The sequence below is a fragment of the Oncorhynchus tshawytscha genome, linkage group LG03 (genome assembly GCF_018296145.1).
Source record: "Oncorhynchus tshawytscha isolate Ot180627B linkage group LG03, Otsh_v2.0, whole genome shotgun sequence".
NCBI lineage: Eukaryota > Metazoa > Chordata > Actinopteri > Salmoniformes > Salmonidae > Oncorhynchus > Oncorhynchus tshawytscha.
Genome location: NC_056431.1, coordinates 64,805,551 through 64,822,491, shown reverse-complemented (window position 1 = coordinate 64,822,491; position 16,941 = coordinate 64,805,551). Strand labels below are relative to the sequence as shown.

The window sequence follows — 16,941 nt, the reverse complement described above, 5'->3', positions numbered from 1 at the left end:
GGGGAACAGTGAGGAAGCAGGTAGTCCGGTCGTCACTAGTTACCACAGCCACAAAGTCATAAACCATGCTTATTCTTACAAGTTCTCTTCTTAAAATGTCATTTTAAACCTAACCTTTACCTTAACCACACTGCTAACCTTATGCCTAACACTAACCTTACATTAAGACAACGATATAGCACATTATACTTGTGGCTGTGTTATCTAGTGGAAACCGGGTCAGACGAAATGAAAATCATCATTAGACTTTGCCACCACAAAGTTGATAAATATGTGAAATTTGTCCCTCTGGCCCATGGACTAAGGGTGAGAGCTTTTTCAGCAAAGTGGGAATAAAGCGCCAAAATAATGTACACTATGTAAATCTATTTGCAACAGGACGTAGACATTTGACTAGAAACATAAACTCGGATTAACTGAAAGTAATCAATTACTAAAACACAGCTCTGAAGAAGACCTAAATAATCCCTGATAGAACTCTGTTGGCCTCGACAGAAATGTATTTTCTAGCCCTGGCTGGCCATTACCAGCCAATTATAAACCAATGCTTTCCACAAAGGCATGAAATCACAGTCATTATATTCAGGTAACAATTTCTCAATTAACATAAATGTATACATCACAATTATTATTATTATTATTATGTAGAACCTTACATTAAGCACAAATAAACCAGGGTACACATTTCTCTCTCCCTTGGGATTGAGCAATTGCATTACCCCGCACACACATTACCCCCGTGTTCCTCTGCTCAGACGTTGCTGACGCATGCCAGATCTTACACCGCCTGGATAGGTATTTTACGTATCAGCTAACCACAACATATGTTATAGCAATCTGGTGCCCAATGGCACAGTTGATGACATAACACACTGGTTAATGCATGTAACATCTGAGCAGGGGAATAGGACCATGATAACTGGCGCTCCCGACCACAGCTCTGGTGGACACACCCCTTCCCGACCACAGCTCTGGTGGACACACCCCTTCCCGAGCACGGCTCTGGTGGACACACCCCTTCCCAAGGACGGCTCTGGTGGACACACCCCTTCCCAAGGACGGCTCTGGTGGACACACCCCTTCCCGACCACAGCTCTGGTTTACACACCCCTTCCCGACCACAGCTCTGGTGGACACACCCCTTCCCGACCACAGCTCTGATGGACACACCCCTTCCCGACCACAGCTCTGGTGGACACACCCCTTCCCGACCACAGCTCTGGTGGACACACCCCTTCCCGACCATAGCTCTGGTGGACACACCCCTTCCCGACCACAGCTCTGGTGGACACACCCCTTCCCGACCACAGCTCTGGTGGACACACCCCTTCCCGACCACAGCTCTGGTGGACACACCCCTTCCCGACCACAGCTCTGGTGGACATACCCCTTCCCGAGCACGGCTCTGGTGGACACACCCCTTCCCGACCACGGCTCTGGTGGACACACCCCTTCCTGAGCACGGCTCTGGTGGACACACCCCTTCCCGACCACAGCTCTGGTGGACACACCCCTTCCCGACCACAGCTCTGGTGGACACACCCCTTCCCGACCACAGCTCTGATGGACACACCCCTTCCCGACCACAGCTCTGGTGGACACACCCCTTCCCGACCATAGCTCTGGTGGACACACCCCTTCCCGACCACAGCTCTGGTGGACACACCCCTTCCCGACCACAGCTCTGGTGGACACACCCCTTCCCGACCACAGCTCTGGTGGACACACCCCTTCCCGACCACAGCTCTGGTGGACACACCCCTTCCCGACCACAGCTCTGGTGGACACACCCCTTCCCGACCACAGCTCTGGTGGACACACCCCTTCCCGACCACAGCTCTGGTGGACACACCCCTTCCCGAGCACGGCTCTGGTGGACACACCCCTTCCCGAGCACGGCTCTGGTGGACACACCCCTTCCCGACCACAGCTCTGGTTGACACACCCCTTCCCGAGCACGGTGAAAGGAACAAACATTTAGGAGTTGAGAGGAATTCAAGGAAGTCGGGTAGCTTCAGACTTAATCAATAAACCGTTTCCAAATTCTGGTTATTTAATAAGGCAGGTCAGAATATAAGACACGGATTCCAGCTCTGTGACACACTGCATTCAGGAAGTTTTCAGACCCTTTGACTTTTTCCACATTTTGTTACATTACAGCCTTATTCTAAAATTGATGACATTTTTTTTTTCATCATCAATCTACACACAATACCCCGTAATGACAAAGCAAAAACAGGTTTTTATACATCAAATTTATAAAGAATAGAAAATGAAAAATCATATTTACATACATATTCAGACCCTTTTTCTCAGTACATTGTTGAAGCACCTTCGGCAGTGATTACAGCCTCAAAACTTCTTCCATTTAAGACTGATGGAGGCCACTGTGTTCTTGGGGACCTTCATTGCTGCAGAAATGTTTTGGTACCTTTCCCCAGATCTTTGCCTCGACACAATCTTGTCTCAGAGCCTTATGGACAATTCCTTCGACCTCATGGCTTGGTTTTTGCTCTGACATAGACTGTCTACTGTGGGACCTTATATAGACAGGTGTGCGCCTTTCCAAATCATGTCCAATCAATTGAATTTACCAAAGGTGGATTTCAATCAAGTTGTAGAAACATCTCAAGGATGATCAATGGAAACAGGATGCACCTGAGCTCAATTGCAAGTCTCATAGCAAAGGACCTGAATACTTATATAAACCAGGTATTTCTAAAAACCTATTTTCGCTTTGTTATTATGGAGTATTGTGTGTAGATTAATGTGTGGAAAAATTTATTGAATCCATTTTAGAATAAGGCTGTAACGTAACAAAATGTGGAAAAAGTGAAGGGGTCTGAATACTTTCCGAATGCCCTGTGTATAGATACATATAGACTACATATCACAGGAGGCTGGTGGAAGGAACTATATGAGGACGGCTCAGTGTAATGGTTGGAATGGATTCAATGGAATGGTACCAAACACACGAAACACATGGAAACAATATGTTTGACTCCGTTCCATTGATTCCATTCCAGCCATTACAATGAGCTCCTCCCACCAGCCTCCTCTGCTACATATCCTTGCCTATGCCAGCAGTCTAATTTAAACTGCCAAGCATAACTTCAGAGAGAACTGGAAACACCCAAACCTTGGTTACGACTTTGTGGTATCAACCTATGGCCATAAGAGAGAGACATGTCTTTCTTCTTGAGCTTTGTAAAGTTACGCATAGTCAACCACTACTCTCTTCTGCCATCCAGTGATTATGGGAGACTAAACTTTAGTTTAAAATAAAAATCAACTGTGTTTGACTCCTATGAGCTACCTCTTATCTGAATGATGGTACACAGTCCTTTATTTCTGGTAACTCTGCCTGGGAACATGTCAAATCCTGCATATGAGTATATGTTCTGATATACAGACACACACACACACACACACACACACACACACACACACACACACACACACACACACACACACACACACACACACACACACACACACACACACACACACACACACACACACACACACACACACACACACACACACACACACACACACACACACACACACACACACACACACACACACACACACACACACACACACACACACACACACACACACACACTTCCTTTAATCTCTCCATCAAATACACAGAGCATGCAGTCAGATAAGAGAGTGGCTTGGGGCAGGAGGAGAGAAAGCTGGGTGTCCTGTCTGATGCCTGTTTAAATCAGAACAACAATGAAATGTTCAAAATGCGATCCCATGTCATGTCAGAGTTAAAAGGCCAATCAGAGCGTTATTCAGTCCAGCGTGTTTTGGTTATTGGCTGTTTGAAGCTTCACAAAGTCTAATCTACCAACTAAATAAACCGTTGTGATTAAGATACTCTGTGTGTAGAAAGAGAAAGAGCTCAGGGTTGGATAGGGAAGGAAAAGAGAATGTGAGAAGTGCCATATCTGTAGTGATGAGGATGGTTGAAATACAGTATACTGAACAAAAATATAAACGCGACATGTAAAGTGTTGGTCCCATGTTTCATAAGCCGAAAACAAAAGATCCTAGAAATTTTACATATGAACAAAAAGCTTATTTCTCTCAAATTCTTTGCACAAATTTGTTTATGGCTGGAGGTTGGGGGAACCATAGTAATAAGAGGAAATAAAACACAAAGTCAGACAACAAGGCAGTCAAACCCCCTGAAGCCTATTATACAGAGTGATAGAGTGTATCTGACCACCAAGTTTGTGCTTGAGAGGGGGAGGTTCGTGTGTGTATGTTTGTGCCATCGATGCAGGTGTATGCATTTCGGCAATGGCTTTTGGCAAAATCTTACCAATGTGAGTTATACAGGCTCCTGACCAATCCTGTGTGTTTTGTGTGTTTTTTCACGCTGATCTTACATAATCATTTCCTATGACTGAAAACAGCTTCTGGACGTAGAACAGCGATCACTAATCTCGATTTGGATGACAAATTCTACTTCAACGAGTTGGCAGTTCTAGAAGTTGTTCTTACTCTGGACCAGGCCTTAATCCCCAGGACTCAAAAGAGGAAGCGACGGGGAGTGCAAATATACCGCCTCTACACTCCGTTCTGTTGTCACTAGAGAACAAATTGGATGAGCTCCATTTGAGACTATCCTATTAGCAGGACCTGAAGAACTGTAGACCGGTCGGCAGCCTCGGGTAAAATGAGGGGGAGGGGTGTGTCTCTTTGTTAACAACAGCTGGTGTGCGATCTTTAATGTTAAGGAAGTCTCAAGTTGTTGCTAGTCAGAATACCTCATGATAAGCTGTAGACCATACTATTTACCAAGAGCGTTTTCATCTATATTTTTTGTTGCTATCTATTTATCCCCCCAAACCGATGCTGGCACTAAGACCACACTCAACGAGCTGTATAAGGCCATAAGTAAACAAGAAAATGCACATCCAGAGGCGGTGCTTCTCGTGGCTGGTGGTTTTAATGCAGGGAAACTAAAATGCGTTTTACCTCATTTATACCACCATGTCATCTGTGCCAAAGGGAGAGCGAGGGAGACAAAATTCTATATCACCTCTACTCAACACACAGAAAGGCATACAAGGCTCTCTCTCGCCCTCCCTCTGGCATATCTGACCATAACTCTATCCTCCTGATTCCTGCTTACAAGCAAAAACTCAAACAGGAAGTACCAGTGACGCGCTCAATAGGGAAGTGGTCTGATGATCCGGATGCTAAGCTACAGGAATATTTTGCGAGCACAGACTGGAATATGTTCAGGGATTCATCTGATAACATTGAGGAGTTTACCACCTCAGTCACCAGCTTCATTAATAAGTGCATCGACGACCCCACAGTGACCGTACGTACGGAAGCCATTGATTACAGAAAACATTTGCACTGAGCTAAAGACTAGAGCTGCCACTTTCAAGGAGTGGGACACTAATCCGGACGATTATACGGAATCCCGCTACGACCTCCAAGGAGCCAACAAACATACAATGTGTCAATACAGGACTAAGATCGAATCCTACTATAACGGATTGTAAACTATAACGGATTACAAAGAAAAGGGAAACCCAGCCGCTAACTACCCAGTGACGCGAACCTACCAGACTAGCTAAATGCTAGGCAAGCAACACTGAACCATGCATGAGTGCACCAACTGTTCTGGACGTCTGTGCTATCTCGCTCTCCATAGCTAATGTGAGTAAGACCTTTAAACAGATGAATATTCACAAAGCCGCGGGGCCAGATTAATTACCAGGATGCGTACTCAGAGTATGTGCTGACCAACTGGAACATGTCTTTACTGATATTTTCAACCTATCCCTGACAAAGTCTGTAATACCTCAATACGGGTGCGTAATTAGTCTCCTCCTGTACTCTTAGTTCACCTATGACTGCGTGGCCGTGCACGATTCCAACATCATCATTAAGTTTGCTGACGACATGACGGTGGTTGGCCTGATCACCGTGATGATGATACAGCCTACATGGAAGAGGTCAGAGACCTAGCAGTGTGGTGCCAGGACAACAACCTCTCCCCTAACGTTAGCAAGACAAAGGAGTTGATTTTGGACTACAGGAAACAGAGGGCCGAGCATGCCCCCATCGACATCGACGGAGCTGTAATGGAGCGGGTCGAGAGCCATAAGTTCCTTGGTGTCAACATCACTAAAGAATTGTCATGGTCCATACAAACCAACACAGTCGTGAAGAAGGCACGACAATGTCTCTTCCCCCTCAGGAGGCTGAAAAGATTTGACATGGGCCCTCAGATCTTCAAAAAGTTCTACAGCTGCACCATCGAGAGCATCTTGACTAGCTGCATCAAGGCTTGGTATGGCAACTGCTTGGCATCCGACGTCACTTCTGGAACCAACAGGACCCTAAACTTCTACCCCCAAACCATAAGACTGCTAAATAGTTCACCAAATAGCTACCCAGACTCTGCATTGACCCTTTTTGCACCAACTCCTTTGACTCATCACATACACTGCTGCCACTGTCTATTATATTTTCTGTTGCCTAGTTACTTTATCCCTCCCTATATATACATACTGTACCTCAAGTACCTCGTACCCCTGCACATCAACTCGGTACTGGTAACCTGTGTATCTGGCCTTTCTGTGACATCGGGTGCTGTTAAAACCCCAGCTACAATAAATGCAGCCTCTGGATATATGGTTTCCAGTTTAATCATGAATCATACACCCGCACCCTTCTTCTTCCCTGAGAGATGTTTATTGTTGTCGGTGCGACTCACAAAGAATCCCGGTGGCTGTACCGACTCCGACAGCATGTTCCCAGAGAGCCATGTTTCCGTGAAACAGAGTATGTTACAATCCCGGATGTCTCTCTGGAAAGCAACCCTAGCCCTAATTTCCTCTACCTTGTTATCTAGAGACTGGACATTAGTGAGTAAAATACTCGGAATCGGTGGGTGGTGTGCGCGACTCCGAATTCTGACCAGAAGGCAGCTCCGTCTACCTCTCCTGCGGTGACGTTGTTTTTGGTCAGCCTCTGGAAACAGTTAGAATGCCTTGGGTGGTTCGAACAAAGCATCCGCTTCACGAAAGTCGTATTCCTGGTCGTAATGTTGGTAAATTGACGTCGCTCTGATATTCGATAGTTCTTCCCGGCTGTATGTAATAACATTTAAGATTTTCTGGGCTAACAATGTAAGAAATAATACACAAAAAACAAAATACTACATAGTTTCCTCAGAACTAGAAGCGAGAAGACCCTCTCTGATGGCGCCATCTTGCTTGTGCACAATTTTGTTGTGTTACACCCTGAATTCAAAATGGATTAAATAGATTATTTTTGTCACCATCTACACACACAATACCCCATAATGACAAAGTGAAAACACAGTTTTTTACAGAAATATCTGAATTACATAAGTATTCACACCTCTGAGTCAATACATGTTAGAATCACCTTTGTGAACTCTTTAACTGTTTTAAAATCACTATTGGAATCACAGGGAAATCCCTGAGTGGTTTCCTTCCTCTCCGGCAACTAGGAAAGTTAGGAAGGATGCCTGTATCTTTATAGTGATTGGGTGTATTGATATGCTATACAAAGTGTAATTAATAACTACACCATGCTCAAAGGGAAATTCAATGTCACCAATAGGTGCCCTTCTTAGTGAGGCATTGGAAAACCTTCCTGGTCTTTGTGGTTGAATATGTGTTTGAAATTCACTGCTCGACTGAGGGACCTTACAGACTATTGTACGTGTGGGGTACAGACATCATGAGGCGGTCATTCAAAAATCATGTTAAACACTATTACTGCAAACAGAGTGAGCCCATGCAACTTAGTATGTGACATGTTAAGCAGATTTTTACTCTTGTACTTATTTAGGCTTAACTTTAAATTCAGGCTGTTGTCTGTGTGTGTTGTGTGTTTGTGTGTGTTGTGTTGTGCATATATAAGAGACAACTGTCTAGTGCAGTGCTATGGAATGCACTGGGCTGTATGTTTCTGCATGGCTAAAACACAGAGCTGATAAATGCCATTCTTCATGTGAAGCTGATAAAGGAGGGGAAGGGGAGATATGGGTACAGGGTGTGTGTAATTGTGTGTGAGTGTTTAAGAATCAGGGGAGGACATCTTAACCAAAACAATTGTAAATCACAGGGGACCTGAACAAACACCACAATATCTGAAGCAAATTAACCCCTTCACCTCACTCCTACTCTGTTGTCCACCCTCTGCTAAATGTAATCTTTCACATTCAACTCCACTCCTTTCTTTCTTTCTTTCTTTCTCTCCTCTCCTATCTATTTCTTAATTCTAAATCTCTGTTTTCCTATCAGACACGGCACACAAGTCAGCTCAACGTCTAGTTTTTTATTTACATTTACAAATGTAAATTCAACGTGAAATTAACAACAAATATCACCATGTCATTGGATTTAGGTTAAAAGTTTGGTGAAAAAATGATGAAATGCCCTTAGGTTGATGACTTTTTGCAAATCCAATGAGTTTTCCACGTTGATTCAACGTCATCACATTGCTTTTTGGGGTTTGAAATTACGTGGAAACAATGTTGATTCAACCAGTTTTTGTCTAGTGGATATGTAACTCATCTTCTCCTTCTCTCTCAATTCTCCTCCTGATCTTCTGACCTAGTTCTGTCAGCTGTTTTATCAGAGGCCCAGCTCCCTGGCACACAGCTTCTCCACAAATAGAGAGAGAATGGATATGATATCAGTCCTGGGTCGACCTCTTTACATACTGTAGCCGGGTAATGGTACTCCTCCAGCAGAGGGAGGAGAAAGCTGTGTGTGTGTGTGTGTTTGTGCATGTGCGTGTGCGTGTGTGTGTCTGTGTGTGTGTGTCTCTGTGTGTGTGTGTGTGTGTGTGTGTGTGTGTGTGTGTGTGTGTGTGTGTGTGTGTGTGTGTGTGTGTGTGTGTGTGTGTGTGTGTGTGTGTGTGTGTGTGTGTGTCTCTGTGTGTGTGTGTGTCTCTGTGTGTGTGTGTGTGTGTGTGTGTGTGTGTGTGTGTGTGTGTGTGTGTGTGTGGTATATAGAGATAGAAAGAACCATCGGGACTGCATTCTAAACACGAGAGAAAAGTTCTAGAGTGAGCAGTCCAACCTGCTCTGAGCTTTGGGCTGGTTCCAACACAGAGGAGTTAGAGAGCAGCTTAAGTCTACAGTAGAAAGAGTGTAGGGTCTAGGAATGTCCTGTGTGCATTCAATATGCTTAATACATACCCACCTAAATTGCTCATTTAAACCCTGACACACTGCCCAACACAAGCACACATGCATATCGCACACAGACTCATGACTCTACAATTACTTACAGGTGGAAAGGTGTCTGCCCTCAATCATACTTTACAGATGTCAGAGGAAGGGCCAAAGATGGAGAGATGAAGGGAGAAGGGAAGAAAGAGAGAGAGAAAGAAGGAAAGACAAAGGGAGAGAAAACATTGACACACATTCAGTCTCACAATCCAGTGCACCTGCATAAACACAGAATCTGAAAAATACATCTGAGGATATCTGCTCTTCAAACATGGTTATGGAGGCTGGTTATGGAGGCTGGTTATGGAGGCTGGTTATGGAGGTTGGTTATGGAGGCTGGTTATGGAGGCTGGTTATGGAGGTTGGTTATGGAGGCTGGTTATGGAGGTTGGTTATGGAGGCTGGTTATGGAGGCTGGTTATGGAGGCTGGTTATGGAGGCTGGTTATGGAGGCTGGTTATGGAGGCTGGTTATGGAGGTTGGTTATGGAGGCTGGTTATGGAGGTTGGTTATGGAGGCTGGTTATGGAGGTTGGTTATGGAGGCTGGTTTTGGAGGCTGGTTATGGAGGCTGGTTATGGAGGTTGGTTATGGAGACTGGTTATGGAGGTTGGTTATGGAGGCTGGTTATGGAGGTTGGTTATGGAGGCTGGTTATGGATATAACAAAACATTCAGAATGACAGAGATCTACTTCCCTTCACCCTGATGATTACTCCTTTGTCTTTTTCTATTCTCTCTTTCTCTCTATCCTCTCATCTCCCTCCGCCTCAAGTAAGACACTCATGAGAGATCCGGGTTAAATGGGGACATGACCAGTCGTCAATCAGGATCCAAGTCAAAAGAAAAAAGAAGAAAAAATAGAGTGAAGGTGATGACATCATGGATGGAAGATGTTCATTATGGATCAGTGGTTTATGACCTGACCTGCTGATTGGCCTTCTTCAACTCTCAACCCCTCCTCATCTCAATCCAAATCTCTTTTCTACTTATTTCTCTCTCTGTCTGGTATTGCTGTCACACAGTCACTATCGATCACTCCTCTCCTTGTCAGATCCCTCTGTCCATTCTCCCCACGTTCTGTTTTTCCATCCCTCTTTCTCTCTTTCTTGCCTTATCCTCCAGGTATTCTAATCAACATTTTAGAAATAGAGGGTGAAAAAAAGAGAAACATGGACAGAGATAGAGAGAGAGACAGAGAGAGACAGAGAGAGAGAGAGAGAGAGAGAGAGAGAGTGAGAGAGAGAGAGAACAAACAGCAAAAGATATACATGATCAAATACAAATCTTAGAATCAACTATTAAAGACTACCAGGACCCACTGGATTCTCCAATTACATTGAATGAACTACAGGACATAATACAAACCCTCCAACCCAAAAAGGCCTGTGGTGTTGATGGTATCCTTAATGAAATGATCAAATATACAGACAACAAATTAAAATTGGCTATACTAAAACTCTTTAACATCATCCTTAGCTCTGGCATCTTCCCCAATACTTGGAACCAAGGACTGATCACCCCAATCCACAAAAGTGGAGACAAATTTGACCAAAATAATTACAGTGGGATATGCGTCAACAGCCACCTTGGGAAAATCCTCTGCATTATCATTAACAGAAGACTTGTACATTTCCTCAGTGAAAACAATGTACTGAGCAAATGTCAAATTTTTTTTTTTTTTACCAAATAACCGTACGACAGACCACGTATTCATCCTGCACACCCTAATTTTTTAAAATGTTGAATTTTTTATTTCACCTTTATTTAACCTGGTAAGCTAGTTGAGAACAAGTTCCCAGTTACAACTGCCACCTGGCCAAGATAAAGCAAAGCAGTGCGACAGAAACAACAACACAGAGTTACATGGAATAAACAAGCGTACAGTCAACACAATAGAAAAAAAGGAAGTCTATATATAGTGTGTGCAAATGGCATGAGGAGGTATGGCAATAAATAGACCATAGTAGCAAAGGAATTACAATTTAGCAGATTAACACTGGAGTGATAGATGATCAGATGATGAGCAGATAATGGTGTGTAAGTAGTGATATTGATGTGCAAAAGAGCAGCAAAGTAAATAAAAACAATATGGGGATGAGGTAGGTAGATTGGGTGGGCTATTTACAGATGGACTATGTACAGCTGCAGCTATCGGTTAGCTGCTCAGATAGCTGATGTTTAAAGTTAGTGAGGGAAATGTAAGTCTCCAGCTTCAGCAATTTTTGCAATTCGTTGTAGTCACTGGCAGTAGACAACTGGAAGGAAAGGCGGCCAAAGGAAATGTTGGCTTTGGGGATGACCAGTGAGATATACCTGCTGGAGCGCGTGCTACAGGTGGGTGTTGTTATCGTGACCAGTGAGATGAGATAAGGCGGAGCTTTACCTAGCGTAGACTTGTAGAGGACCTGGAACCAGTGGGTCTGGTGACAAATATGTAGCGAGGGCCAGCCGACTAGAGCATACAGGTCGCAATGGTGGGTGATATAAGGCACTTTGGTAACAAAACGGATGGCACTGTGATAGACTGCATCCAATTTGCTGAGTAGAGTATTGGAAGCTATTTTGTAGATGACATCGCCGAAGTTAAGGATTGGTAGGATAGTCAGTTTTACTAGGGTAAGTTTGGCAGCGTGAGTGAAGGAGGCTTTGTTGCGAAATAGAAAGACGATTCTAGATTTGATTTTGGATTGGAGATGTTTGATATTAGTCTGGAAGGAGAGTTTACAGTCTAGCCAGACACCTAGGTATTTGTAGTTGTCCACGTATTCTAGGTCAGAAACGTTCAGGTGCTCTTGTAGTGATGCTAGTCGGGCGTGCGGGTGCGGGCAGCGAAAGGTTGACAAGCATGCATTTGGTTTTGCTAGCGTTTAAGAGCAGTTGGAGGCCATGGAAGGAGTGTTGTATGGCATTGAAGCTCGTTTGGAGGTTAGTTAACACAGTGTCCAAAGAAGGGCCAGATGTATCCAGAATGGTGTCGTCTGCATAGAGGTGAATCAGGGAATCACCAGCAGTAAGAGCGACATCATTGATATATACAGAGAAAATAGTCAGCCCAAGAATTGAACCCTGTGGTACCCCCATAGAGACTGCCAGAGGTCTGGAAGACAGGCGATTTTACACACTGAACTCTAACTGCGAAGTAGTTGGTGAACCAGGCAAGGCAGTCATTTCAGAAACCAAGGCTATTGAGTCTGCCAATAAGAATACGATGATTGACAGAGTCGAAAGCCTTGGCCAGGTCGATGAAGACGGCTGCACAGTACTGTCTTTTATCGATGGTGACTATGATATCGTTTAGTACCTTGAGCGTGGCTGAGGTGCACCCGTGACCAGCTCGGAAACCCGATTGCACAGCGGAGAAGGTACGGTGGGATTCGAAATGGTCAGTGATCTGTTTATTAACTTGGCTTTCAAAGACTTTAGAAAGGCAGGGCAGGATGGATATAGGTCTGTAACCCCTTTGAAGAGGGGGATGACCTGGGCAGCTTTCCAATCTTTAGGAATCTCTGACGATACAAAGAGAGGTTGAACACACTGGTAATAGGGGTTGCAACAATAGCGGCAGATAATTTTAGAAAGAGAGGGTCCAGATGGTCTAACCCAGCTGATTTGTACGGGTCCCGGTTTTGCAGCTCTTTCAGAACATCTGCGATCTGGATTTGGGTGAAGGAGAAGCTGGGGCAAGTAGCTGCGAGGGGTGCGGAGCTGATGGCCGGGGTTGAGGTAGCCAGGAGGAAAGCATGGCAAGCCGTAGATAAATGCTTGTTGAAATGTTCGATTATCGTGGATTTATCGGTGGTGACCGTGTTGCCTAGCCTCAGTGCAGTGGGCAGCTGGGAGGAGGTGCTCTTGTTCTCCATGGACTTTACAGTGTCCCAAAACTTTTTAGAGTTAGAGCTACAGGATGCAAATTTCTGTTTGAAAAAGCTAGCCTTTGCTTTCCTGATTGACAGTGTGTATTGGTTCCTGACTTCCCTGAACAGTTGCATATCGCGGGGACTATTCAATGCTATTACAGTCTGCCACAGGATGTTTTTGTGCTGGTGAAGGGCAGTCAGGTCTGTAGTGAACCAAGGGCTATATCTGTTCTTAGTTCTACATTTTTTGAAAGGGGCATGCTTATTTAAGATGGTGAGGAAATTACTTTTAAAGAACAACCAGACATCCTCGACTGATGGGACGAGGTCAATATCCTTCTAGGATACCTGGGCCAGGTCGATTAGAAAGGCCTGCTCGCAGAAGTGTTTTAGGGAGCGTTTGACAGTGATGAGGGGTGGTCATTTGACCGCTGACCCATAGCGGATGCAGGCAATGAGGCAGTGATTGCTGAGATCCTGATTGAAAACAGCAGAGGTGTATTTGGAGGGCAAGTTGGTCAGGATAATATCTATGAGGGTGCCCATGTTTACGGATTTAGGGTGGTACCTGGTGGTTTCCTTGATATTGACATTGATATTGACATTGCCAAACAAAACAAAGGCAGAGTCTTCTCATGCTTTGTTGTTTTAAAAAATGTAGCATGAGGGTCTGCTTTACAAATTGATGGAAAGTGGTATTGGGGGGAAAACATACGACATTATAAAATCAATGTACACAAACAACAAGTGTGCGGTTAAAATTGGCAAGAAACACAGGGCCAGGGCTGAGACAGGAATTCAGCTTAAGTCCCACCCTCTCCAACATACAGTGGGGCAAAAAAGTATTTAGTCAGCCAGCAATTGTGCATGTTCTCCCACTTAAAAAGATGAGAGAGGCCTGTAATTTTCATCATAGGTACACTTCAAATATGACAGACAAAATGAGAAAAAAAATCCAGAAAATCACATTGTAGGATTTTTTATGAATTTATTTGCAAATTATGGTGGAAAATAAGTATTTGGTCAATAACAAAAGTTTATCTCAATACTTTGTTATATACCCTTTGTTGGCAATGACAGAGGTCAAACGTTTTCTGTAAGTCTTCACAAGGTTTTCACACACTGTTGCTGGTATTGTGGCCCATTCCTCTATGCAGATCTCCTCTAGAGCAGTGATGTTTTGGGGCTGTTGCTGGGCAACACGGACTTTCAATTCCCTCCAAAGATTTTCTATGGGGTTGAGATCTGGAGACTGGCTAGGCCACTCCAGGACCTTGAAACGCTTCTTACGAAGCCACTCCTTCATTGCCCGGGCAGTGTGTTTGGGATCATTCTCATGCTGAAAGACCCAGCCACGTTTCATCTTCAATGCCCTTGCTGATGGAGGGAGGTTTTCACTCAAAATCTCACGATACATGGCCCCATTCATTCTTTCCTTTACACGGATCAGTCATCCTGGTCCCTTTGCAGAAAAACAGCCCAAAAGCATGATGTTTCCACCCCCATGCTTCACAGTAGGTATGGTGTTCTTTGGATGCAACTCAGCATTCTTTGTCCTACAAACACGGCGAGTTGAGTTTTTACCAAAAAGTTATATTTTGGTTTCATCTGACCATATGACATTCTCCCAATCTTCTTCTGGATCATCCAAATGCTCTCTAGCAAACTTCAGATGGGCCTGGACATGTACTGGCTTAAGCAGGGGGACACGTCTGGCACTGCAGGATTTGAGTCCCTGGCGTGGAAGTGTGTTACTGATGGTAGGCTTTGTTACTTTGGTCCCAGCTCTCTGCAGGTCATTCACTAGGTCCCCCCGTGTGTTTCTGGGATTTTTGCTCACCGTTCTTGTGATCATTTTGACCCCACGGGGTGAGATCTTGTGTGGAGCCCCAGATTGAGGAAGATTATCAGTGGTCTTGTATGTCTTCCATTTGCTAATAATTGCTCCCACAGTTGATTTCTTCAAACCAAGCTGCTTACCTATTGCAGATTCAGTCTTCCCAGCCTGGTGCAGGTCTACAATTTTGTTTCTGGTGTCCTTTGACAGCTCTTTGGTCTTGGCCATAGTGGAGTTTGGAGTGTGACTGTTTGAGGTCTTTTATACTGATAACAAGTTCAAACAGGTGCCATTAATACAGGTAACAAGTGGAGGACAAGAGGAGCCTCTTAAAGAAGAAGTTTACAGGTCTGTGAGAGCCAGAAATCTTGCTTGTTTGTAGGTGACCAAATACTTATTTTCCACCATAATTTGCAAATAAATTCATAAAAAATCCTACAATGTGATTTTCTGGATTTTTTTTCTCATTTTGTCTGTCATAGTTGAAGGAACGTTATTTTTCCAAAAATGAAAATACTGCCCCCAGTCAAAAAAGGTTAAAAATCCTACAATACAATTTGTCTGTCATAGTTGAAGTGTACCTATGATGAAAATTACAGGCCTCTCTCATCTTTTTTAAGTGGGAGAACATGCACAATTGGTGGCTGACTAAATACTTTTTTGCCCCACTGTATATATCAACAAATTGGCGAGGGCACTAGAAAAGTCTCACCCTTCTAGAATCGGAAGTCAAATGTCTACTGTTTGCTGATGATCTGGTGCTTCTGTCACAGACCAAGTAGGGCCTATAGCAGCACCTAGATGTTCTGCACAGATTCTGTCAGACCTGGGCCCTGACAGTAAATCTCAGTAAGACCAAAGTAATGGTGTTTCAAAAAGGTCCAGTCGCCAGGACCACAAATACAAATTCCATCTAGACACCGTTGCCCTAGAGCACACGAAAAACTATACATACCTTGGCCTAAACATCAGCGCCACAGGTCACTTCCACAAAGCTGTGAACGAGCTGAGCGACAAGGCAAGAAGGCACTTCTATGCCATCAAAAGGAACATAAAATTCAACATACCAAATAGGATTTGGCTAAAAATAGTCATAGAGCCCATTGCCCTTTATGGTTGAGAGGTCTGGAGTCCGCTCATCAACCAAGAATTCACGAAATGGGACAAACTCCAAATTGAGACTCTGCAAAGATATCCTCTGTGTAGAATGTAAAACACCAAATAATGCATGCAGAGCAGAATTAGGCCGATACCTGCTAATGATCAAAATCCAGAAAAGAGCATTTAAATTCTACAACCACCTAAAAGGAATAGATCCCCAAAGCTTCGATAACTAAGCCATCACCTACAGAGTGATGATCCTTGGAGAAGAGTCCCCTAAGCAAGCTGGTCCTAGGGCTCTGTTCACAAACACAAACACATCCCACAGAGCCCCAGGAGAGCAACACAATTAGACTCAACCAAGTCATGAGCAGCATACCACCCTGCATACCACTGCTGGCTTGTTTTTGAAGCTAAGCAGGGTTGGTCCTGGTCAGTTCCTGGATGGGATACCAGATGCTGCTGGAAGTGGTGTTGGAGGGCCAGTAGGAGGCACTCTTTCCTCTGGTCTAAAAAAATATCCCAATTCCCCAGGGCAGTGATTGGGGACACTGCCCTGTGTAGGGTGCTGTCTTTTGGATTGGGTGTCCTGACTCTGAGGTCATTAAATATCCCATGACACTTATTGTAAGAGTAGGGGTGTTAACCCCGGTGTCCTGGCTAAATTCCCAATCTGGCCCTCAAACCATCACGGTCACCTAATAATCCCCAGTTTACAATTGGCTCATTAATCCCCCTCATCTCCCCTGTAACTATTCCCCAGGTCGTTGCTGCAAATGAGAATGTGTTCTCAGTCAACTTACCTGGTAAAATAAAATTAGAAAACAAAAAGAGAATTAGTTGATGTGACACATTGGAAAGAATTAACAAAAAAACTAGAACACTACTTGGC

At 44.3% G+C, this 16,941-nt stretch overlaps 1 protein-coding gene across 2 annotated transcripts in view; it reads right to left on the bottom strand.

The window, feature by feature from the left end:
• LOC112241524 (collagen alpha-2(IV) chain) overlaps window positions 1-16,941 on the bottom strand; it is a 133,088-nt gene that overhangs the window by 27,939 nt on the left and 88,208 nt on the right. The window lies entirely within an intron of this gene.